The 26,309-nt window shown below is 39.3% G+C and overlaps 1 protein-coding gene across 6 annotated transcripts in view; it reads left to right on the forward strand.

The window, feature by feature from the left end:
• The window catches only part of LOC108150545 (acetylcholine receptor subunit alpha-like), a 688,503-nt gene that overhangs the window by 70,693 nt on the left and 591,501 nt on the right, over window positions 1-26,309 (forward strand). The window lies entirely within an intron of this gene.

Consider the following 26,309-nt stretch of genomic DNA (forward strand, 5'->3'; position numbering starts at 1 on the left):
GGTGGAGGGTGTCTCAAGCCCCAAAAAATAGATATGGTTATTGGCGCAGATACGTTCTTTAAACTTTTATCTATTGGCCAGATAAAGAAGGTGCCTGAACTTCATATCTTACAAAAGACAGTTCTCGGATGGATAGTGTCATGGAGATAAAGTAAAGGTTGAAGAAATGGTACATCTCAGTTGCCATTAGGAAGCGTTGGAGTCAATTGACATAACCATGCAGAAATTTGGGTCTGTGGAGGACTTGCCGCCCAAGACTAAAGTCCATACTCCTGAGCAACAACTCTGTCAATAACACTTTGAGAATAATACTCAAAGATTGTCGTCCAGTAGATTTTCGGTTCGTTAGCCGTTCAAGTCTAACCTATATACTCTTCGTTCATCATACGAAGTTCCGAAAAGTAGATTTGTAAAATTGTCAAAGGAAGGGTCCTCAAGAAGATATATCTTGAATTCATGGAGGAATATGTTTTAATGGGTCACATGTCCTCCACCAATGTCAAAATTCCGAATACTCCGCTCTATTTCATTTCGCACCAATGCGTTCTAAGGCCAAAAAGTACTTCTACTAAGTTTTCGATGCATCGAGCCGTACTTCTACGCAGGTAGCGTTGAATGACATCTTGATGGTAGGTCCAACTATTCAAGGGGAGCTGTACTTTACTCTGCTTCGGTTTAGATTGCATAAGTTTGCCCTTGCGGCCGACGTCGAAAAGATGTATCGCCAAGTGATGGTGGATGGTGGTAACTTCCAGCTCATAGTATGGAGACGAGATCCTTCTGAGTCCCTGAAAATCTTTAAGTTGAACACCGTTACATATGGAACTTCGCCAGCACCCTTTTTGGCGATCGGTGTTTAATGCGGCTAGGAGAGATCGCGCAAGCAACTCTTCCAAAAGCCGCAAAGGTTATTCAGAATGATTTTTATGTTGACGATTTGTTGACTGGCGCCGGATGCGTTGAGGACCTGTAAAGCCTTCGAGACGAAGTTTCTCACGTCTTGCAAGAGGCAGGCTTTGAATTGGCAAAGTGGTTTTCAAACTGTCCAGAGTTTTCCGCATCTGATAGCGCTGTAATGCCACTTATGGCAGACTCAGACGTTACCAAGACCCTTGGCTTGGTTTGGTTACCGGTTTAAGATTACATTCAATTTTGGTTGGATGACCTCTTGTGTTCTTTGCCCACAAATGCAAAGATGTTGTGGAACTGTGGCTCCGAAAATTAGATTGGGACGAGTCGCTACCGATGCAGTTGCTTACATCGTGGGAGACGTTTAAAGCGACGCTTCTGATGCTGCCGAAAATTAAGGTATCGCGATTTGTCCACACCGTCCCAAAAGGCACGATTCAACTACGTGGTTTCGCTGACGCTCCCATGCGAACGTAAGAAGCGTGCATCCTCGTTCGTACTCAAACTGATGAAGGTTTGAAAGTGTCTTTATTGACCGCCAAATCGAAAGTAACTCACCTCTAAGCAGATCTCTATAATCGTGTGAGTCCATTGCTAAATTATCCCATTGAGAATGTTTTCGTAAGTCGTCTGCGCGAGAAAATATGGCTAGTTAATGCTCAAGAAGTCTGCCGACGAACAGTTCGGTCATGCAGGCGTTGCTTTTGCTGCAATCCGCAACTCTTGACGCAAATTATGGGGAACTTGCCAGCAGATAGACTTCGGGTTCTCCGCCCGTTCAATATTTGTGGCGTTGATTTTTGTGGTCCCTTCAGCACAACGTATCGTATCCGTGGTAAGCCACCTTACAAGTCGTACGTGGCCTTGTTCGTCTGTTTTGCGTCCAAAGCGTTCCACTTAGAATTAGTGTCTGACCTACATATTTTAACTTGTAATTTTTTTTCTTACATAGACTATGTTTTCCGAAAGAAGTTTTTTATATTTTTCATTCAGCAAAAATTATGAAACAATAAGTAAAAAATTAAATTATTTACGTCATTTTTTGAACTTCTAGGGGTTATAAAAACCGAACAAAAAAATATGAACACTTTGAAGAAAAATGTTTTAAAATCGAACTAGGTCTTCTATAAAAAGTCTTACTCGGTAGCTAAGAAACAGCACTTTCGTAAAAATGCGTTTAAATGTAAATTTCGGAATATAACTTGATTGAAAGAGCTTCCATACGGCTAGTAGGAACATTCGAAAAAATACTATTTTGATAAAATCCTTTTTGCAGTGCACTCCTAGAAACATATGGAATAAAAACTAATGAATTTGAAACTGCGAAAGTACAAGATGCATATTCCCTTCATTTATTGTATCAATAAAATATTTTATTTGCCTGACCGAATCAATATTTAGAACATAAAGTATAATCGTTGGTGGCTTAAACAATGAGGTTTAAGTTCCATTATTATATTATATTAGTGCCATTCATACATTGTTGTTTAGTTTTGTGTTCCTCTTTTGACAGAACCGCCATATTTAAATGTTTCTAATCTTCGCAATTTCGTTCCATAAACATACTTACACATACAATTTCTTCAGTTTCTCCACTACTGCTCAGTTCCAGCTAAAAAAAAAAAATTTAGCCCACACAAGAATTATCAGTGTAACTGTGTACTGATCAGTGTAATACACCTGACACCACCATACAGTTCAAACCTAGTTCAGCGCCGTTACTATAAATATTTAAAACTTTTCAATCAAAATGTTGCTACGATATTTGAGTGCCTGGCTGATGTAGTTGAAAAGAGTCGACCAACAGTGCCCATCCAGTGCGGTGTACACATCCTGCGGTTGCAGCTGCGCGTTCCCAAAATGCAGCAATCGGATCTCTCGCAAAATGGGACAGAGTCCTATAAAGTGCACAATGTTTCCTGCTCTTTTTTGTTGCAGATCGAGCACACAGTGTCGCTGGTTGTCACGTTTGGTATAAAGCATAATGGTAGATTTTCTTCTCTGGCCATGAAAATTGAGCGGATATTCTTTACAGAGAAAGCGTTGGTAAAGTAATTACAAGCGCCCAGATCATATTCAAGATATCTATGAGACAGACGAGTCGCACTGCTCCTTATTCCGATTTGAACTGAGTCCTGTAGGTTTGACCATTTTTAAGAATATTCTTTCCGACCATTGCGGCCACTGTAAAAGGTCATCCAGCTGAAGTCTCTCACCATGGGTCTCCGACAGCGTATTCCATTCTACGACCCATTGCTTTCGATCCTGCAGCACATAATTGGCTAGAATATATGGCAGTCTAGTTCGGGCATACTTACAACCTTTTGAATATACCTGAAGTGCATATCAGCTGTAAAAATATGCAGCGGCGACTGGCCAGTTTCGAGGTATAGCATCCCTTTCGGGGTAAGTCTTGGCAGGCGAAAAATCTTGTTTAGGAAAAATCTTAACAGGCTTTCGACTTCTTCATAAGGGGAGATGCCCCAGACCTGCGCACCTTAACAAAGGATTGACCGCATTACTGTACTGAAGAGCTTGTACTTGCTACTCATTGGAACGTATTTTTTACCCAACAGCGATTTCCATGTGCAATTTATGGCAAGTTTTGCGTCTCTGAGTTTCTCCTGTAAATGGGGTCTAAATCGCCGGTTGTGATTAATCCAGACTCCCAAATATTTATAGGACTTCAAAATTTAAAGCTCTTCATTTTTCGAATTGTGCTAGCCGTCGCCAGTGCTTTTTAAAAATTAGAACTTTCGACTTCTCAGTATTTACATGCAGTCCCCACAACAGGCAGTTTGTACATCGAGCTTCTTTGTGAACCCAAGCTTCTTCAAATGGTTTTAATTGGTTTGCTGACTCATGGCCAGCTCAAGGCCGATGCTGATATTAGATATTTTGTACGTTGAAGGTGCGCTCGTCACGACTTTTTTATCTCGTGTGTTACGGGAGCGGGGTAAGAAATAAAACCAGAAAGAAATAGATACCGTAACCAGAGACAGAAGACACTGTGAACTGCAGGTGGCGAAACACCGAAGTTGGTCAATACAGTAACCAGCAACGAATTGGTCAGAGTAAGCAATTCATACGAAAATGCAACTGACAATAGGTGTATGCAGCAATTAATATGAAACCTAGCAGAACCCAGAAGTGGGACAGTAAGCCCGAAAAGGGGAAATTCTGTACCTAAGTGGGAACACTTAGATGACCCGGAAGCAAAAACCACCGGTATAAAAGAGCCCCACCTCAGGTTCAAAAGCAGAGTAAAAAAGATCATTGCGAATCGAGCAGTCGGAGTCCAAGATAAGTGCGAATCAAACAAGAAATGACCGCGGAACCGCGTTAGGTCCACTACTGGCAAAAACAGTAAACGCGAAGGACCTATCCGAGTGATCGAATTTAGAACCCGATAGAAATATAACTTATATATCATGGGATCTACAACCTCGAAAGCATCCGACAACACGGCAAACGTGGTGAACAACGTTGAAATTGTAGACCACAAGGAGGACATAACCAAAGTCTACAATGTTTTGTGCCTCATTACTGGACTCTTGATCTTTATGTTGATTCTGAGCTTCCTCCGGATCTACAAGCGATCTGTACAGAGACGTCGGGACCACGGACACGAGCTGGAGAAAATCATGGCTGTCGCCGCCAATTGGCCAGAAAGGAGCCAGCACTAATATATCAGCCCGTGCAAAGATAAAAACCACATCATTATTAATATTATTTCAATATTCGACAAAAACAATAAACAATCCCCATTCATAATAAGCCAGCAATTAAATACAAGCAAAAGACCAAAGTTTTGATTTGTAATTGGAACCACCAGAGAAGACCTCAGCTAGAAGTGCTACCGTCAACCGTCGCGAGTGCCGTTTTCACTCTTCTCTTACCCGAAATTCGTAGCGCCGTAAAGCGAATAACTTTTTTCTCTGTTTGTGAAATGAGACCAACATCGCGCAATTGCCCAAGAAATGACAATTAACATAATTTTTTTTATATACATTAATCCAACACCTTATTAATAATGCTAAGAGAATTGCACTAATATAAATATATTTATGCATATGTGTATAATTAATTTTCCAAACCCAGAATACCACAATGAGAGCTCTCGTCGATGGAAATAAAAAGGGGTAAGTGAGTTGTGTTTGACTTACTGTCAAGCAAACTTTTTATATATATATATATTTACACATATGCGTATATACCTAGATCTTTGTGCAATTAAAACATTTAGATATACATATATATAGCCTTCATACATTAGATTTAACGTCCTGTAAGATTCATATTATCATTTTTATAAATTAGCCCAAAAATATTATTCTTAAATATATATATTCATGCTTAATGTTTCATTTTTATATGTTAATACAAATATTACATACACTATATACAGAATATTTCTCAATTTAATTAATTTGGCACCCCAATTTACTCTTATATTTGTCAATTAAATGTGCACCTTTTTAAATAAAAATCTTTTTTAATAAATTGTAATATGAAGCAGAACTCAATAATGTCTTGGTAAACGTTTATAAAAGGGGGAGCTGGCGCAAATGGAAAAACTCGGGTTAAGAACAATGACATAACTTTCGACTGACAACATTGACACTAGGGGATCGCATTGCAGTGGCCGGCGGCGATCCATCGGCATACGGGACGTATGAAGGGGCAGGGTAAAACAGCCACACGCTGCCGATCGAAATTCGGTCAAGCGCTCGAACTAGCTACTTGAGAAGCTTGTGGGCAGCGACGACAAATGACAAAACGAACTGAACGATCTCTATATTTTTCCTAAGGCACGATAAATTTATTCTCGTTATGTAGGGGGAGGGAGTGGTTTCCAAAGAACCCACCCCATCTGGCGAGCTTAGCCGGCAACCAGCGTGCCTACTCAGGACGCAACTCCCTCGGCCCAAGTCCTGTGGACTGGGCACTAATACACCGACGTAACAGAATTGGCGCCCAACGGAGGATTCTTCGCATCCTTAGAGCTAGGACTTTTAACATCTGAAGATTTTTTGTTTTACGTATTTAAAGGTTACGATTTCAAAAATCGGAATACCGGATGTAGGGCATATCTGAAAAATTACATGCTAAACATAATTTTCAATTTTTCCGAACAAAGATCAAAAATAGTTTGTGTCGACACCTAAAATTCCTCTCCGCAGGTATAGTTAATTTAATTGTTTTTTTTTTGTACATATAAAGTCCCCAACTTCAGCGACAGTCTGAATTGAGAAGGCCTCTCAATCGGAACTTTGTCTCAGAATAGCCGTGCGACTTTGTGACTCTTTTTAATATCCAGTAAAATCATTTGTCTTTGTTTTATTAATAGAAAAATTTAATGCGTTGTAACTGAAAATTTTATAGTCCTTATATAATATTATCAAATCACGTGCAAGACCGACATAGCATTTTTAGGGAACAAACTTAAATTTTTTGGGTTTTCTCTGGCCGACGCTATCCGCTTGAATCAGGCAAGGACCCGGTCGCTCGAGAGGTTCGAGTCCAGAGGAAACCGATTGACCAAGAGGGGGGGGGGCGAACAGACCAAATCCGTACAAACCGACGCTATCCGTTTGAACCAGGCAAGAACCAGGTCGCTCGAGAGGTTCGAGTCTGTACGGATTCCAACAATACAAGGGCGGGAGGACGGAATCTATCTCTCTGGCCGACGCTATCCGCTTGTACTAGGCATGAACCAGGTCGCTCGAGAGGTTCGAGTCCAGAGAGAGAGGAAACAGGGAGGCAATTTCTTTCGTCTGTCTCAAATGAAGCTCTAGTCGTCTGTCTGTGAGCGAGTCTACCTGTTTCCGACGACTGGGAGGGAGGGGGTTTCGGACAGTTCCTTCTACGAGGAATCAGCACTCCGGTGGAGGCTGTAGTCCTGGGAAGAGGTCAGAAGGACATGAATGGAACTGGTGTCTCCGGTGGAGACCAGTTGAATCCTATCATAAAATTCACTTATTTAGGGACCTTTTAATAACTTCTTGGGGGCTTAATTTCGGACGGTTTCTTGACCCATAAACAACTTCCAATGCCAGCGAACCCGATTTAAAAATTTCTGTATTCTCTTCATAATACAATTGTCAAATAAAACTGCTGTTGTATGCAAAAACAATCAAGCAGCGTAAAAAAGTGAACGAAAACACATTTGTCCAGTTTTTTTTTGAGTCGCGTCTTGGCTCAAGTGTCTTTGTCGTCGTCATTCAAGTTGGTAATTTGAAGATTTACCTCAATTATTTTTAATTTTTATATTTTTCTGATTTAACAAAAAAAAAAAAAAAAGTGTGGCAGGCGTGTGCCACTATCAAGGTTGGTTATTGTTTATTTATTATTTAATTACTTCGGCACGAGCCAAAACCTTGAAATAAGAAGATAGGTCAGTAAATGGCAGGGAAGAGGAAAAAGGTAACGTTGACAATACCGCCTACTAGGACTGCAAGGGCTTCAACCTTAGCCGCAAGACAGGCCTGGAGAGCCAGACAAACCGTGACAACTAGCGATCAACAGGCACAGGAACAGTCGGTCAGCTTTGGCAGCAAGCTAGATAATTTAGGAAGCCTGGCAGATTACCACAGTTCCACCATGGAGGAGTCGACAGGAGCTGTAGGGGGTGAAAACTACTACTTAGGACCGCCACAAGGAAGGTCCAGCGTGCTACCTAATACAGGAGCACGGTCACGACAGTCGGAATCAGAAAGCAGGCTGGAGCGAATGATGTCTGCGTTGATCATGCAAGGCAACGAGTTAAGGGCTACAGTCGCAACCCAGATTACGGAATTAAACACCCAGATAATTAATCTGCAAACAAAAGTGGCAGAAATGAGTGAATCACAATCAGGTAATTCACAAACAACCGGAGACACGCCTGCACAAAGCAGCACTTCTCGGCCGGCACCGTCGAGCCGCGGTGAGCGTCAACTTAACACAGGAGTTTCGGGGTCAGCACCGCCGCCAGAACTTAATTCCATGGACCAACATAATCAGAATGACTCTGGCAGACGAAACTACAACAGTGCATGGGAGATATCGGGAGCTGAGCTCCGACCAACAGAGAACCAGAACGTTAGATTGGACAAGTGGAATCTTAAATTTGATGGGACCAGCCGAGGGATGTCAATAGAAAGTTTCCTCTTCCGAGTAGATCGCATGAAAGCACTGTATGGGTATACAGATGAACAGGTATTCCGAGAATTTCACTGTTTACTCACTGGCTCCGCCAGTAAATGGTATTGGCAAATGCTTGAAGACAAAGCGGACGACCATTATTTTGGGTACCACTCGTTAACCCGAGCGATGACCAGAGCCTTTTCGACATCGGAGAACGACTATGTCACCATAAAAGAGTTAATGGAACGACGGCAGGGATATAACGAGAGTTTGGAGGATTATATTTCTGCGATGCACAATCTGCAGTTTAAACTAAGAAATAAGATTCCAGAATCCAACCTGGTGGAGATATTGAAGGAGAACCTTAATTCGCAGATGGGAGCCTTTTTGTTGGCGTCAAGCATATCGACATTAGCCGAGTTTAAGAGGGAAGGAATACGGGTCGAAAAATGGTTGAAGGACAAGAGGTCGCGCCCGCGGACGGTTAACGAAATCATAAATGAATCGGAAGAAGGATATGAAGCCGATGACTACCAGGTGGAGGCTTTTCAGAGCAACCGACCACCGAAGGGAGCTGGAATGGTAAAGCCAGCAAGAGGAAATCCATTTCGTCAAAACTTGGACAAGAAAACCTTGGAGTCAATGGGAACGGAACCCGGAGGGGAATGCACGTCCCCGTTTCATACATACCTTTGCTACACGTGCAATAAGCCGGCGGTCTTTTATCGCCACCGTAAAAGTGTAGACGGAACAGGGTGCCAAGCCCGGTTCCATGCAACGCAGTGTCATTATTGTGGTAAAAACGACTCTTATCACTCTACTCACTCTTCTTTTTTACGGAAAAGTCTGATCGGAGAGCCGGGGAAGACCGGTCAGAAAAACGACACCCCGAGACAGTAAAAGAGGCGACCTCAAGCCCCGCACAGATATCGTCTCATAAGACATGGTATCAGCGTAAGGCAGAGTACGAGGAGGTTCGCGCCCGTATCTTTAATACGGCACAAGAGAAAGAAGACGAAAGGAGTAACCGGAACAAAAAGAAACTTCGACACCTGCACCAGACCCTGGAGACTGCACGGGAACTTAAAAGAAAATTAGTTGCGTCTATCATCAGCCTGAAAAATGACAACCGTCTTTTTGCCAAGACAAAAGTAGACGGCGAAGAAATTGTAGCCTTATTGGATACAGGGGCAAGTGCCAACTGCATTGGCAAAGGAGCGGAGCTGTTTTTACAACGGAGGCAGCATAAGATGCAAAGATTAACCAGACAAAACGTGCAAACGGCCAGTGGGGGGAAAACTCAAGTTACAGGCATGATCACTCTGCCGGTAGAATGGGAAGGCGAAACAAAAGAATTGGAATTTTTAATAGTGCCCGCCCTACAACAACACTTTTATTTCGGAATAGAATTTTGGGAGGAATTTAAGTTGCCTTTGCCGGGGAAACGCCTATTAGAGGTTGCGGAGTTAGATACAGTAGTGCCCGAAGAAGAGAATCCCGAACGCCCCGAAACTGCATACACCCCACACAAACTTACCGAACAACAGGAAAGCACCCTTAAAAAAGGTAGTCAACACCTTCCCATCCTGTACGGAGATGGGCTTAGGGAAAACCGAGTTAGAAGAACATGTCATAGAGGTTACCCAGGAGAATTTACCTATCAAGCAGAGGCATTATCCCATCTCACCAGCAAAACAGAAACTGGTAGTTGCCGAACTCGACCGAATGATAAAATTAGGGGTAATAGAGGAAAGTAACAGTAGTTGGAGTTCCCCTGTGACCCTAGTACAAAAGGGCCCCAAAAATCGCCTTTGCCTAGACGCCCGCAAAGTTAATGCCCGGATATCTCAGTCGGTAGAGCATGAAACTCCTAAATCCCAGGGTATGGGTCGAGGCCACACGTTAGGGCAATAACGGACTCATTATAATCGCTCCTCGTAGTTTTTTTTGCGAGTGCATTCCATGCTGAATCAGCATCGACGACCCTCGAGCGTGTTACGGGAGCGGGGTAAGAAATAAAACCAGAAAGAAATAGATACCGTAACCAGAGACAGAAGACACTGTGAACTGCAGGTGGCGAAACACCGAAGTTGGTCAATACAGTAACCAGCAACGAATTGGTCAGAGTAAGCAATTCATACGAAAATGCAACTGACAATAGGTGTATGCAGCAATTAATATGAAACCTAGCAGAACCCAGAAGTGGGACAGTAAGCCCGAAAAGGGGAAATTCTGTACCTAAGTGGGAACACTTAGATGACCCGGAAGCAAAAACCACCGGTATAAAAGAGCCCCACCTCAGGTTCAAAAGCAGAGTAAAAAAGATCATTGCGAATCGAGCAGTCGGAGTCCAAGATAAGTGCGAATCAAACAAGAAATGACCGCGGAACCGCGTTAGGTCCACTACTGGCAAAAACAGTAAACGCGAAGGACCTATCCGAGTGATCGAATTTAGAACCCGATAGAAATATAACTTATATATCATGGGATCTACAACCTCGAAAGCATCCGACAACACGGCAAACGTGGTGAACAACGTTGAAATTGTAGACCACAAGGAGGACATAACCAAAGTCTACAATGTTTTGTGCCTCATTACTGGACTCTTGATCTTTATGTTGATTCTGAGCTTCCTCCGGATCTACAAGCGATCTGTACAGAGACGTCGGGACCACGGACACGAGCTGGAGAAAATCATGGCTGTCGCCGCCAATTGGCCAGAAAGGAGCCAGCACTAATATATCAGCCCGTGCAAAGATAAAAACCACATCATTATTAATATTATTTCAATATTCGACAAAAACAATAAACAATCCCCATTCATAATAAGCCAGCAATTAAATACAAGCAAAAGACCAAAGTTTTGATTTGTAATTGGAACCACCAGAGAAGACCTCAGCTAGAAGTGCTACCGTCAACCGTCGCGAGTGCCGTTTTCACTCTTCTCTTACCCGCAATTCGTAGCGCCGTAAAGCGAATAATTTTTTTCTCTGTTTGTGAAATGAGACCAACATCGCGCAATTGCCCAAGAAATGACAATTAACATAATTTTTTTTATATAAATTAATCCAACACCTTATTAATAATGCTAAGAGAATTGCACTAATATAAATATATTTATGCATATGTGTATAATTAATTTTCCAAACCCAGAATACCACAATGAGAGCTCTCGTCGATGGAAATAAAAAGGGGTAAGTGAGTTGTGTTTGACTTACTGTCAAGCAAACTTTTTATATATATATATATTTACACATATGCGTATATACCTAGATCTTTGTGCAATTTAAACATTTAGATATACATATATATAGCCTTCATACATTAGATTTAACGTCCTGTAAGATTCATATTATCATTTTTATAAATTAGCCCAAAAATATTATTCTTAAATATATATATTCATGCTTAATGTTTCATTTTTATACGTTAATACAAATATTACATACACTATATACAGAATATTTCTCAATTTAATTAATTTGGCACCCCAATTTACTCTTATATTTGTCAATTAAATGTGCACCTTTTTAAATAAAAATCTTTTTTAATAAATTGTAATATGAAGCAGAACTCAATAATGTCTTGGTAAACGTTTATAAAAGGGGGAGCTGGCGCAAATGGAAAAACTCGGGTTAAGAACAATGACATAACTTTCGACTGACAACATTGACACTAGGGGATCGCATTGCAGTGGCCGGCGGCGATCCATCGGCATACGGGACGTATGAAGGGGCAGGGTAAAACAGCCACACGCTGCCGATCGAAATTCGGTCAAGCGCTCGAACTAGCTACTTGAGAAGCTTGTGGGCAGCGACGACAAATGACAAAACGAACTGAACGATCTCTATATTTTTCCTAAGGCACGATAAATTTATTCTCGTTATGTAGGGGAGGGAGTGGTTTCCAAAGAACCCACCCCATCTGGCGAGCTTAGCCGGCAACCAGCGTGCCTACTCAGGACGCAACTCCCTCGGCCCAAGTCCTGTGGACTGGGCACTAATACACCGACGTAACAGTGTTTTTGTTTGATATCAGTAGATTTTCATTAAAATGTTGTAAAAATACCCCAATATTACAGTGTGACCCATCAAGCATTTGCTTTTTGAACTATCGATAATTTTGACTTTGACATTTCGAATGTCAAGCAAGCAGATCCAGAGGCTCAAGGCTTAAAATTATATCTAGGGCATCAGTGAGGGTCGTGTTAAGGGCACCACAAACGCAGAGTTCAGCGCGTCTTTGAATTTGATGTAGTTTGACTATATTACTTTTCTTATCCAGGGAGTGCCACCAAACGATGATCTCATACAGGAGGATTGATCTTACTATAGCCAGTGCACAGTAGAAGGGGATAGCCCCCACTTACGTCAAATTGCTTTCTTGTAAGCGAACACGACTATGGCCGCTTTTCGTGTACGGTCCGCTATGTTTTATGTCCAGAGAAATTTCCTGTCCAGTTTTAGGCCGAGGTATTTTTCGCTAAAGGTTAAACGAGTATGGTGTAGAATGGGTGAGGTAAGATCATGTATACCAGTACAGTAGTACCAGTACCGTTTTATTTGGGTTGATGGCTAATCAACACCCCTGCGCCCACCCGGTAAGTGTTGACAGGGGGGTTTCCATCAGGTAGGTGAGTGTTTCAGGCAATTTACCTTTTATATGTAAATGTGTCGTCCGCATATTCGACTACCATAAAGCCGACTCCTTCTGGGAGTAGTAGTTGTTTGACTACTATGACTAATAGTAGCGGGGAGAGGACTCCTCCTTGATGCTCTGATGTGGGTGTCTATAAGTCTTTTCAAAGTTTTTGGTAGAAACGCGGAGAGGTTTATCGGTCTGAAATCTTTTGCAGATGCATGTGACTGTTTCCTAACCTTTGGGGTGAAGATGACTTTTACTTGAATTCACCTCTTGGGTATGAGTTGCAAAAGTAGACAGTTATAGAAAATAATTTTCAACCGCGGCATAATTATGCTTAGGGCTGTTTGCTGTCCACTTGTCTGACTAAGGTATCCTACAGTGGTAGGAAATTTAGATAGAATCTTCGTAAATCGAACAGCCCCTCTGGTTGACTCTATGCTACTGCAAGAGCGGGCCCACTCTTTCCGTTTGGCCATTCTGGATTTTTTCAAGGGTTCCCCGCAGTTATCAGTGAGAATGTTGACTGTCTTCTCTAGTTTTTCCCGGGTGTTTGGAATAAATGCAGGTAGGGACTCCAGCCTAGTTGCTAGAATTTTGGTGTAGCGCCCCCAGTTTTCCATAGATTAGTTATTTCTTCAAGGCTTGGGCATATAGTATGTTTATGTATCGCTGGTCGGATAAGGGATGGTCATCCCCGCCTATTAGGGCAACTTTCCTTCTTCTCCTGGGGATAAAGGTCGGGTCATATATGAAGATTTGACTGCAGGAGGTTATCAAACACACCCGTTTGTCTTTGCACTGCCCTATTAGGCGTAGTGTGCATTAGCGTCCCCTTCTAGGACGAGTTTTTTTGTCAAGGTTGCGAAGACGGGTTTTTGAATTGTCTTGCTTGGTAGAGGCCCATTGTGGCCGTAGGGTAGATAGACAGATGATACGGTGTGGTATGTACGTTAAGTTCTGATTGGCAGTTTAATTAGGACCCTCTTAATACACCTTTTTACTCTTTTATATTTCTTTAAAGAAAAATAAAACAAAATAAAATTAATCAGAGGAAGATTAATATATTAATATAATATAATAATAATATTATTATTCCTTTGGCCGAAGCTTCTATGCTGGTAGTAGGTAGCTGATGTTTGGGAAAGGTTTCTAAGTAGCAACTGGCCGTATCAGGATGTTGTTATCAGATAAGTACAGGCATTGAAATACGTCGTCTTATTCTTACTCTTTTCCTCTCTCTAACTTTATCTATATGCTCTTTATCAGCGTGGATTTTTTCAAAATCTTCTAGCAATCAAGAAATTCTCTTCTGGTCAAGATCTTTAGCCTAGCTGTGCTAGTGCGTTGCATAAGCCACTGTGCAAACTATTTCAGATCTCCTTTAATAGTTATTTTTACCTGAAGTATGGAAGGAATATTTTTTCATTCCTCTGCATAAAAGGGCATCAAATCTGGCATTCAAAACTATCGCGAGCTTGCAAAGCTTAGTGCGATTCCCAAGTTTTTCTAACAGCTTATAGGCGCTTAGCTACCACTGGCGCTCTATAATGTCCTCCACACAGTATGGCTTTATGAAAGGCACGTTATTAAGGAATCTAACAAAGGTCCGAAAAATTCGGCTTTTGGTGCACCCTTTCTGAGGCAGTTCATAGTTGGTAGTCATGAGTTCATAGGTAGTCAATCCATAGGAGTCGCCTGTGCCTATCACGGTCGAGATATCTTAGGTCCGCCAGCTATCGTCTGCGGAGACACGTCTAGCCAGACGGTACGTATGTGGAAGCAGGAATTCGATGTGTTGATTTGGAAAGTTACAAATCGTGTCTTAGAATAAAATAAACCCTCTTGTGTTGTGATATGGAATAAAAACTAATGAATTTGAAACTGCGAAAGTACAAGATGCATATTCCCTTCATTTATTGTATCAATAAAATATTTTATTTGCCTGACCGAATCAATATTTAGAACATAAAGTATAATCGTTGGTGGCTTAAACAATGAGGTTTAAGTTCCATTATTATATTATATTAGTGCCATTCATACATTGTTGTTTAGTTTTGTGTTCCTCTTTTGACAGAACCGCCATATTTAAATTTTTCTAATACTTACTTATATTAATCAACACAGTTGATTTAGAACATAAAGTATAATCGTTGGTGGCTTAAACAATGAGGTTTAAGTTCCATTATTATATTATATTAGTGCCATTCATACATTGTTGTTTAGTTTTGTGTTCCTCTTTTGACAGAACCGCCATATTTAAATGTTTCTAATCTTCGCAATTTCGTTCCATAAACATACTTACACACACAATTTCTTCAGTTTCTCCACTACTGCTCAGTTCCAGCTAAAAAAAAAAAAAAATTTAGCCCACACAAGAATTATCAATGTAACTGTGTACTGATCAGTGTAATACACCTGACACCACCATACAGTTCAAACCTAGTTCAGCGCCGTTACTATAAATATTTAAAACTTTTCAATCAAAATGTTGCTACGATATTTGAGTGCCTGGCTGATGTAGTTGAAAAGAGTCGACCAACAGTGCCCATCCAGTGCGGTGTACACATCCTGCGGTTGCAGCTGCGCGTTCCCAAAATGCAGCAATCGGATCTCTCGCAAAATGGGACAGAGTCCTATAAAGTGCACAATGTTTCCTGCTCTTTTTGTTGCAGATCGAGCACACAGTGTCGCTGGTTGTCACGTTTGGTATAAAGCATAATGGTAGATTTTCTTCTCTGGCCATGAAAATTGAGCGGATATTCTTTACAGAGAAAGCGTTGGTAAAGTAATTACAAGCGCCCAGATCATATTCAAGATATCTATGAGACAGACGAGTCGCACTGCTCCTTATTCCGATTTGAACTGAGTCCTGTAGGTTTGACCATTTTTAAGAATATTCTTTCCGACCATTGCGGCCACTGTAAAAGGTCATCCAGCTGAAGTCTCTCACCATGGGTCTCCGACAGCGTATTCCATTCTACGACCCATTGCTTTCGATCCTGCAGCACATAATTGGCTAGAATATATGGCAGTCTAGTTCGGGCATACTTACAACCTTTTGAATATACCTGAAGTGCATATCAGCTGTAAAAATATGCAGCGGCGACTGGCCAGTTTCGAGGTATAGCATCCCTTTCGGGGTAAGTCTTGGCAGGCGAAAAATCTTGTTTAGGAAAAATCTTAACAGGCTTTCGACTTCTTCATAAGGGGAGATGCCCCAGACCTGCGCACCTTAACAAAGGATTGACCGCATTACTGTACTGAAAAGCTTGTACTTGCTACTCATTGGAACGTATTTTTTACCCAACAGCGATTTCCATGTGCAATTTATGGCAAGTTTTGCGTCTCTGAGTTTCTCCTGTAAATGGGGTCTAAATCGCCGGTTGTGATTAATCCAGACTCCCAAATATTTATAGGACTTCAAAATTTAAAGCTCTTCATTTTTCGAATTGTGCTAGCCGTCGCCAGTGCTTTTTAAAAATTAGAACTTTCGACTTCTCAGTATTTACATGCAGTCCCCACAACAGGCAGTTTGTACATCGAGCTTCTTTGTGAACCCAAGCTTCTTCAAATGGTTTTAATTGGTTTGCTGACTCATGGCCAGCTCAAGGCCGATGCTGATATTAGATATTTTGTACGTTGAAGGTGCGATCGTCACGACATTTTTATCTCGTGTTTTTGTTTGATATCAGTAGATTTTCATTAAAATGTTGTAAAAATACCCCAATATTACAGGGTGACCCATCTAGCATTTGCTTTTTGAACTATCGATAATTTTGACTTTGACATTTCGAATGTCAAGCAAGCAGATCCAGAGGCTCAAGGCTTAAAATGATATCTAGGGCATCAGTGAGGGTCGTGTTAAGGGCACCACAAACGCAGAGTTCAGCGCGTCTTTGAATTTGATGTAGTTTGACTATATTACTTTTCTTATCCAGGGAGTGCCACCAAACGATGATCTCATACAGAAGGATTGATCTTACTATAGCCAGTGCACAGTAGAAGGGGATAGCCCCCACTTACGTCAAATTGCTTTCTTGTAAGCGAACACGACTATGGCCGCTTGTCGTGTACGGTCCGCTATGTTTTATGTCCAGAGAAATTTCCTGTCCAGTTTTAGGCCGAGGTATTTTTCGCTAAAGGTTAAACGAGTATGGTGTAGAATGGGTGAGGTAAGATCATGTATACCAGTACAGTAGTACCAGTACCGTTTTATTTGGGTTGATGGCTAATCAACACCCCTGCGCCCACCCGGTAAGTGTTGACAGGGGGGTTTCCATCAGGTAGCTGAGTGTTTCAGGCAATTTACCTTTTATATGTAAATGTGTCGTCCGCATATTCGACTACCATAAAGCCGACTCCTTCTGGGAGTAGTAGTTGTTTAACTACTATGACTAATAGTAGCGGGGAGAGGACTCCTCCTTGATGCTCTGATGTGGGTGTCTATAAGTCTTTTCAAAGTTTTTGGTAGAAACGAGGAGAGGTTTATCGGTCTGAAATCTTTTGCAGATGCATGTGACTGTTTCCTAACCTTTGGGGTGAAGATGACTTTTACTTGAATTCACCTCTTGGGTATGAGTTGCAAAAGTAGACAGTTATAGAAAATAATTTTCAACCGCGGCATAATTATGCTTAGGGCTGTTTGCTGTCCACTTGTCTGACTAAGGTATCCTACAGTGGTAGGAAATTTAGATAGAATCTTCGTAAATCGAACAGCCCCTCTGGTTGACTCTATGCTACTGCAAGAGCGGGCCCACTCTTTCCGTTTGGCCATTCTGGATTTTTTCAAGGGTTCCCCGCAGTTATCAGTGAGAATGTTGACTGTCTTCTCTAGTTTTTCCCGGGTGTTTGGAATAAATGCAGGTAGGGACTCCAGCCTAGTTGCTAGAATTTTGGTGTAGCGCCCCCAGTTTTCCATAGATTAGTTATTTCTTCAAGGCTTGGGCATAAAGTATGTTTATGTATCGCTGGTCGGATTAGGGATGGTCATCCCCGCCTATTAGGGCAACTTTCCTTCTTCTCCTGGGGATAAAGGTCGGGTCATATATGAAGATTTGACTGCAGGAGGTTATCAAACACACCCGTTTGTCTTTGCACTTCCCTATTAGGCGTAGTGTGCATTAGCGTCCCGTTCTAGGACGAGTTTTTTTTGTCAAGGTTGCGAAGACGGGTTTTTGAATTGTCTTGCTTGGTAGAGGCCCATTGTGGCCGTAGGGTAGATAGACAGATGATACGGTGTGGTATGTACGTTAAGTTCTGATTGGCAGTTTAATTAGGACCCTCTTAATACACCTTTTTACTCTTTTATATTTCTTTAAAGAAAAATAAAACAAAATAAAATTAATCAGAGGAAGATTAATATATTAATATAATATAATAATAATATTATTATTCCTTTGGCCGAAGCTTCTATGCTGGTAGTAGGTAGCTGATGTTTGGGAAAGGTTTCTAAGTAGCAACTGGCCGTATCAGGATGTTGTTATCAGATAAGTACAGGCATTGAAATACGTCGTCTTTTTCTTACTCTTTTCCTCTCTCTAACTTTATCTATATGCTCTTTATCAGCGTGGATTTTTTCAAAATCTTCTAGCAATCAAGAAATTCTCTTCTGGTCAAGATCTTTAGCCTAGCTGTGCTAGTGCGTTGCATAAGCCACTGTGCAAACTATTTCAGATCTCCTTTAATAGTTATTTTTACCTGAAGTATGGAAGGAATATTTTTTCATTCCTCTGCATAACAGGCATCAAATCTGGCATTCAAAACTATCGCGAGCTTGCAAAGCTTAGTGCGATTCCCAAGTTTTTCTAACAGCTTATAGGCGCTTAGCTACCACTGGCGCTCTATAATGTCCTCCACACAGTATGGCTTTATGAAAGGCACGTTATTAAGGAATCTAACAAAGGTCCGAAAAATTCGGCTTTTGGTGCACCCTTTCTGAGGCAGTTCATAGTTGGTAGTCATGAGTTCATAGGTAGTCAATCCATAGGAGTCGCCTGTGCCTATCACGGTCTAGATATCTTAGGTCCGCCAGCTATCGTCTGCGGAGACACGTCTAGCCAGACGGTACGTATGTGGAAGCAGGAATTCGATGTGTTGATTTGGAAAGTTACAAATCGTGTCTTAGAATAAAATAAACCCTCTTGTGTTGAAGCAGCCCCTTTCTGTTAACATAATTTATGAGTCGCCTGTCATAAACAGGTTGTTCAATTAACGAGATTTTGTTGACAGTTCAAGATTTGACTGGCTTTGTGGGCGCAGTACATTTTGGCGTCAGTCAAGACTGTCTAGAGCTCAATTAAGGATACTTCAGAAAGTAAGCCAAACGTTTTGAGCCGGGGCAATGCAGGTTTAAGGGTACGCTTTTACATGGGACTGCGGTCTACAGAGCCATTGGTCTATGGTTAAAGCCACAGTCCGTCTCACATTGGCAAAGGTAAGCAAGAAATTTTAAAATGCCTAAGTTTTGGAACAGAAGCACATGGTAATCAATTATTTGGGTATCACATAAAATTTTGTTGTTTCTAGCTGGTTCCAAATAACAAAAAATATATTTCGGCTCGTTTTGTCATGCTCACCAGGGTGTTGTATTCACTCCGAGGATTTTTTTAATTTTGATTATTTGAAAATTCATATACAAGTCTTGATGTCAATTTCAATTAACATGTAAAAATTAAGTTAATTTATATATTTCATTTTGATTCCCAATTGTATACAACAATGTATTTTCTAAAATAATTTATGAAGTATTTAAAGTATGGAGGTATTTTTTTTCCCAAATTTTCTACGTTATTCACGATCAAACAGAAAGTTAAGCGAAAATGAACTGTCTTTCGTTGTCGTACTTTTACGCGGAGAAAACATTTCAGATAAAACCAAATTTTTCGATTGCTAAAACTACTAAGAGGCGTTTGCTGTAGTTCCATTGTGATTTGGCATAAATGCCAATAGGGTTTCCACTCCAGTATCAGAATACCGCACTTATGCCATGATCGCTGGCATCGAAGTTTACAAAAAATTTGCCTTTCCATTGGTTTCAGCTTTTGATGACCTTTTAAAAATTGCTTTTTAATTATTAAAGATATGTCTGTACCTGTTTCAACTAGTAGTGAATATTATTTATTTGTAGTTTTATTTGTTTTGAGTGAAACAAATTGATTGAATTTCAGGTCTATGGAGTGAACCGTTGTTTTACTGTTTTTTGTATCTTAGGCAGATAGAGATGGGGAAAAAGTGCGTCAAAGTGAATAATTTCAAAAAAATTTGATTTTCATCGACGTTAACTCGATGTTTACTTGATATTAACTTGAAATGTGTCTTATCGACATACTATCGTGGGAAACTATCACAACTAACGACCGAAAACAAGAACACAAAAAGCCGGTAAACAAAAGAGGGAGGATTTTATTTGAAAAATCCAAACAAAGACCAGTTGTTTATTCGCAATAAAGCATGATTTGAGGAACAGATCGTAAATTATGGCTGTAAATCGATTAACAAAGTCACATTCACAGAGCTCTCATAAGCTTATAGTTGGGATTATTATCTAATTTCTCTCTGTTTTCATAAATTATGGCTGTAGATCGATAAAATGACATGCACAGAGTATAATCTTATAGTTGGGATCATTGTCCTATTTCTTATAACCCACGGCGTGGCTTGTTCATTCTTAACTTGGGAAAACATTCTTAAAAAATAAGGGAGATCACAAATACCTTGATAGCACTTATTGTCAAAGACATTCTGTTACATGTGATCTGTATATAAATAATTGTGTATTGACTCTAGTGGCTGCTACGATTAACTCACATATGTACTTATATTTATACGCGTTCACGCTCTAAAATTTTAAAATTTGACATATATAGTACAAAAGTTAATAAATACAAACATTTACTTACACTTACGCTTAAATACCTAAGCCATTTGTAAACGTCCTCCAAATGTGATGGCTTAAAATTGACCATTTACATTTACTTATTGCATATATAAAATAAAGTAGTAAATAAATAAAGAAGTATGTCCAGATATATGATGCAGAATTTCAGAATTTTCCTTCGTTTCTTACAATTTTCGCGCGCTTTTCATAATTTTCGCGCGTCTTTCGCCATCAAACTTATATATTCATTGCTCTTAGTTATCGGTCAGTGTATCATTCTCCGTTAGCATTTGCATAGGATTAGAGCCGCTACCCGCGGTCACAGACACACACACCGACACCGCTGCCGCTATATTCAGTTATCTTTGGTCGTTTTCGTTCTCGATCGCTGCAGCAGTGCAATTTTCGGTCCGCTTAAACGTTTGTCCGTTTTTCCGGTACGCTTGATCTTTAACGTTAGCAACCCTACAGTGCGTTCGTACGGCATATCACTGTCGCAGGGTTTATATAAAAAACCCTATTTAGTTTCATTTTACTGAACTTTTCTCGGCACTTTCGTTCGGTTTATTACTCGTTGTTTTTTTTTTTTTTAGATTATTTAACAAACAAATAATATTAATAAAAATAAATATTTAACGTCTCTTCGATACCATCAAAAATAAATACAAATAAACACAATGGCAGCCAAGGATATCGAAGAGCTTAAACACCAACGAGTTATTTGCATGAACTTATAAAAGATCATAAATTATCAGTGATTCCGATTGAGCTTGAGTGTTGATTAGAGATTCTTAATACACACATTGAAAATGCTTCATTTTTTCAAAACCAAATAGAAGTAAAAGATACAAAAGATGTATACCGAGAAGAGTTGGAAGAGAAGGCCGTATTGACAAAGCCATTGCTGATTTCGATTTTAAATAAATGCAAACAAAATAATATAAAAAAAACCGGTCCGCCGGCATATCGCCGCCTCAATGCCGCCTGCTGAGCGTCGCTTTTCCAACAATTAGCGGAAAATAATCCGAATTTTAAAATTCTATAAGCCTTTTTGAAACTTTCGTTGACCAAGACGAAACTTTACACGATATTGAAAAATTCAATCATTTAAATTCTTGTTAATCTGGAATCGCTTTAGGAACAACTTGGGCCTCTAAAGTCACTGCGGAAAATTATCCCCAAGCCCTTGCTAGCCTGAATACAATACAATAATCGTCAATTTTTACATTGCTTAATATTTGAACAGTACTACATATTCCATTGCTGCCGATACCTTTTAACATAAAAATATTATTGAATCTTTTACCAGAAAATTTGATACTTAGTGTTAAGGATAGTAATTAAATACAACCTTTTTGTTTGAGTTTTTGTATTGAAACTGTTTCATTTTATTTAAAACTTCTTGACAAGAAACTTATGTGAAAATCTTATTCTAATCTTAGCTATGGTCTACGCAGAGACCTAATCTTTTTAGTCTGGGCGGGGAAGTTATTTATTTTGCCCCCCGCACAAGAACTCTCGGTATTAGATAGCTCAAGTGGCCTGCTGTTACAGATTACAAGTGTTTTTGAAAAACTGAACCCTTGTCGGGTCCCAGATCGTAAATTATGGCTCTTGATCGAATTACACAGTTCTACATGACATGTGCAGAACTCATTAAATCTTAGATATAATATTTATCAGTGTTCGTCTGAACATTCTGGCAAGGGCCGGCAAACTGTGGTGTATGTGTTGTAATTACATAATTGATTCAATTGCAATATAAAATTAGTGGACTGTATTTATTCGATATATTTTATTTTGCATTATAAATTTAACACCTTGCACGGCTTGAAATGACTTATGTTTTAGGATTACAAAATTTGAATCTTTAATTTATTTATTTTTAATCAAAACATTCTTTAATATAATTTATTTATAACATAAATTGATTAAATATTAATTGTACCATTTGGTATTGCAATGGCTTGTAATTGCCTTCGTACATTTATTTTTCTTATAAAATATACAGTTAATACAAGTATTATAATAATTGCTAAAATTAAAGAAGCATGTCCAGTTACATGATGGAAGTCTAATTCCTTTAATTCTAACTTGTGAGTCTTTATATTGTATTTCTTGTGTTAATTGATTGATTTCGTCAGTATGATTTATTAAGGGCAAATCGAGCTGGTTCCAAACTATCTTCGGTACATCATTAACCTCTCCAATATAAGACACAGAAAATGTTCCCTGATCTTCTAGCTGAATACTGTGTTGGGCAACTAATATTTTGTCATCAGTTCGAGCAGTACAATCTGACCTTAGCGTTAATATTCCTTGCTGAGGTAAATCCACTATTTCTATTTTCGAGTTGCTGCACTGAATTCTAGCCTTAGAATGGTTCTGAACCTTAAAAAGCCAACTGCTCTTCCTTTCTAACTCGACCCAATATGATTTACTCTCAATCACTGATTTATATTTGCAATCTGATTGCTTATTTGGTTTGAGAGGCTTAAGCTCACAACTATTATCGTTAGCACTTCTCCAAGACCAACTTCCTTCACAAACCCTTTTATTAGATTGCCATCTTTGACACTTATTAATGGTTGGTTCTGTCATGAGGTGATAAGCATCTATTTCAAAATTGTAAACTAAGTACTGAGAATCGACATGTACTGTAATCATACGTTCATCTAGCCTAACTGGTACTGGGATAATTTTATAAAGCACCGAAGCATGTCTTCCAAACAAAGGTATTTTTGCATTGATAGTTAATTTTTTATCTACAAATAACCCCCTAGCCGTGAATAAAGTATAAACCTCTTTTAATTCTGTACCTGTTCTTTTTCCAGGCAGAACTAAATTCTCTGACAAACTGTATTTTATTTGGAAAATCTCACTTTTCAACTGACTAGGTTTTAATATATTGGTGTTAAGTCGACCATGATTGATGTCAATTGACAGGCTTATGCCTCCGGATTGAATCTTTTCGCATTCATCTAGAATGCTACTTCATTGTTTTGTTATCATGAAGAAGTTGATGGACTCCTTGTACACATAATAAGATTCTTGCAATACCGCCGTCATGTTCTCAATTCTTTTATTCATTCCTTTAAAGTTTAAATTAACTTCTTCAGTCGTTCTTTTCAAAATATTAGTCGTAGAATCAACTAAACTACTTAACTCATTAAGACTATGTTGATTGCTTAAAAAGTTTTTCATATTGTCCTCCATTTGTATCCTGTCGTCTTCATCCATCATCCCAAATAAAATGTGATAAAGCGATCCCATAAATCCAAACGGAGCTCGTTTATTTCTTGATTTCCCCTGAGCCATAAAAAGTTTATTATTTTCTTCTAAGTCTGAGATCTGCCTTTCTGTGTTATTGAGAACTAAAAGACACTGATCCTCAAAACTAAGAAGCCTTTCGCAAATTACTCTCATTTTTGGGATTAAATCTTTACCTTTTTTAATCATCTCGAAATAAGCGTCCATATTATAAAATATAATTAAATTCCAAGAGGAGGCTACAATCTCTACGTCACCCATTGGATCTAGATATATAGCCGAAGTTTTGTTTATTTTCTCAATTGTATATTTTGGCTGATCAACTTTAGCTGAAGCGTAAGAGAATTGACACAATATACATAATAACAAAGCCATTATAAAAGAAAGTTTCGATATTGTCGATGTACCACTTGTTCGTCTTTTAGGATTTGTTTCTTCAGGGTCAGATTCAACTTTGTCCACAGACTTAATTCCTTCTAAAGGACAAATTTTAGTGATTGGTCTAGTTACAAATCCATCTTTTATTTTTATTTCTAGCACTCTGACCTTTTCATCTTTGCCCTTGTGGATCCTTTCTACTTTGCCTATTGGCCATCTGGCTGGATGAGTATTCTCATCTTTTAATAACACAATTTGTCCCTCTTCTTTATTAGGATTGTCTCTCTTCCACTTGTGCAGAGTATGTAAATACTCCTCTTTCCACTTAACCCAGAAATCTCTTTTAATTTTCTGGATTAGTTTCCACCTGTCTAAATTCCCAATTCTCTCATTTTCAATTGGTTCAACTATTTCTAGCGGTGGTCTACCAATCAAGAAATGACCTGGTGTTAGGACTTCATCTTGATCAATTTTATTTTCATAGGTATACAATGGTCTTGAATTTAAGCATGCTTCTATCTGACACAAAAGTGTTGACATTTCTTCGTATGTCAAACTATTTTCCCCGATTACCCGTTTCAGATGGTATTTCATGGATTTAACTCCAGCTTACCTCCGAAGTGAGGTCCTGCCGGGGGGATAAAATGCCAATCAATTCCATCTTTTTCGAGCTGCGCGGCAATCATTGTATTTTCCTTGATTGCTTTAACTAAATCTTGATCTAATTTTCTTGAGGCTCCTACGAAATTAGTTCCGTTATCCGAATAAATATTTTTACATTTATCAGCAATATCTACCAGAACTCTGGTAGCTAAATATGGTGCGGATGCAGTACCATATGTGACTGTTGTCAATTTATAATTTTTTATTTTTTCATCTGGTGAGTTTCTCCATAAAATGTATTGGTATTGCTGATCCTCACCATCAATCTTTATTTGACGATACATTTTTTCAACATCCGCGGATACCACATATTCCCATTTTCTCCATTTAACGATAATGTCAAAGATATCCTTTTGAACTCGTGGACCAACCCACATTATATCGTTCAAACTTTTGTTATTAGTAGTTTTTGCAGAAGCGTCAAAAACTATTCTTAATTTGGTCGTCAAGCTCGAATCTCTGATCACGGCTTGGTGCGGTAAGAAATATTTACCTTCATTCTGCACTTCGACCATATGTCCTAAATTCATATATTCATTAATGAAATTAGTTTCTCGTTTCTTTTTAATTTTTTCGCCAGATTCATGAAACGAGCTATCGCTTGTTTCTTTGAATCCCCTAAGGTGACATCATCTTTAAATGGAATTGACACAATGTATCGCCTATCTGAATCTATCTTTGTAGTTTTTGTGAAATTATTTTCACATATTTCAGATTCGATATCATTTTTATCTTCATCCTTTACTTCCCAATACCGATCCATATCTTTTAATTCTATGGTGGTTGCTACAATTGTCTTCTGTCCCTTTGATTTTTTACATCCAGAGATAGTCCACCCGAAATCGGTTTTTTGGCCGAGGAAGCCATTTATTTTGAGCACTCCACTCTGTAGAATGTCAGTATATAGATCTGCTCCAATAATTAGATCTACACGTCGGCCAAATTATATTTTTCCCATTTCGTTTTGTCAACATTAACTTTATGGGCTGGGAGAGCCCTCATAAGTTTTGGGAGTACTAATGCTTCAACTTTTAAAATTTTTACATTTAATTGAAAGATGAATTTTGTGCTTCGAGATGCACTTTCCTGTGGAGGATACTCCACTGATCTCTGTTTGAGATCGAATTTTTTGTAATTTTAGAATCTTTATTTGAACGCGTGCTGTAGCAAGCAACGCCTGTTTGGATGTCCTGCAAGTGCTAACCTTTTCTAATTTTTGGTTAACGTTATAATTTATATGTACCATGCTGTGGTGATTTTTCTTGCAAATAGAACATGAAATGTCGCTTTGACATTTTTTATTAAATGAGTGTTTCAGACATTTGAAACACAAATGGGCATTTTTTACTTTTTCCATCCTTTCTGATGGATTTAAAGCCTTAAATTTCTGACACTGGAATATAAAATGTCCCGAAATTTTACATATGGGACAATTATTAGT

The sequence above is a fragment of the Drosophila elegans genome, unplaced genomic scaffold (assembly GCF_018152505.1).
Source record: "Drosophila elegans isolate 14027-0461.03 unplaced genomic scaffold, ASM1815250v1 contig_208, whole genome shotgun sequence".
NCBI lineage: Eukaryota > Metazoa > Arthropoda > Insecta > Diptera > Drosophilidae > Drosophila > Drosophila elegans.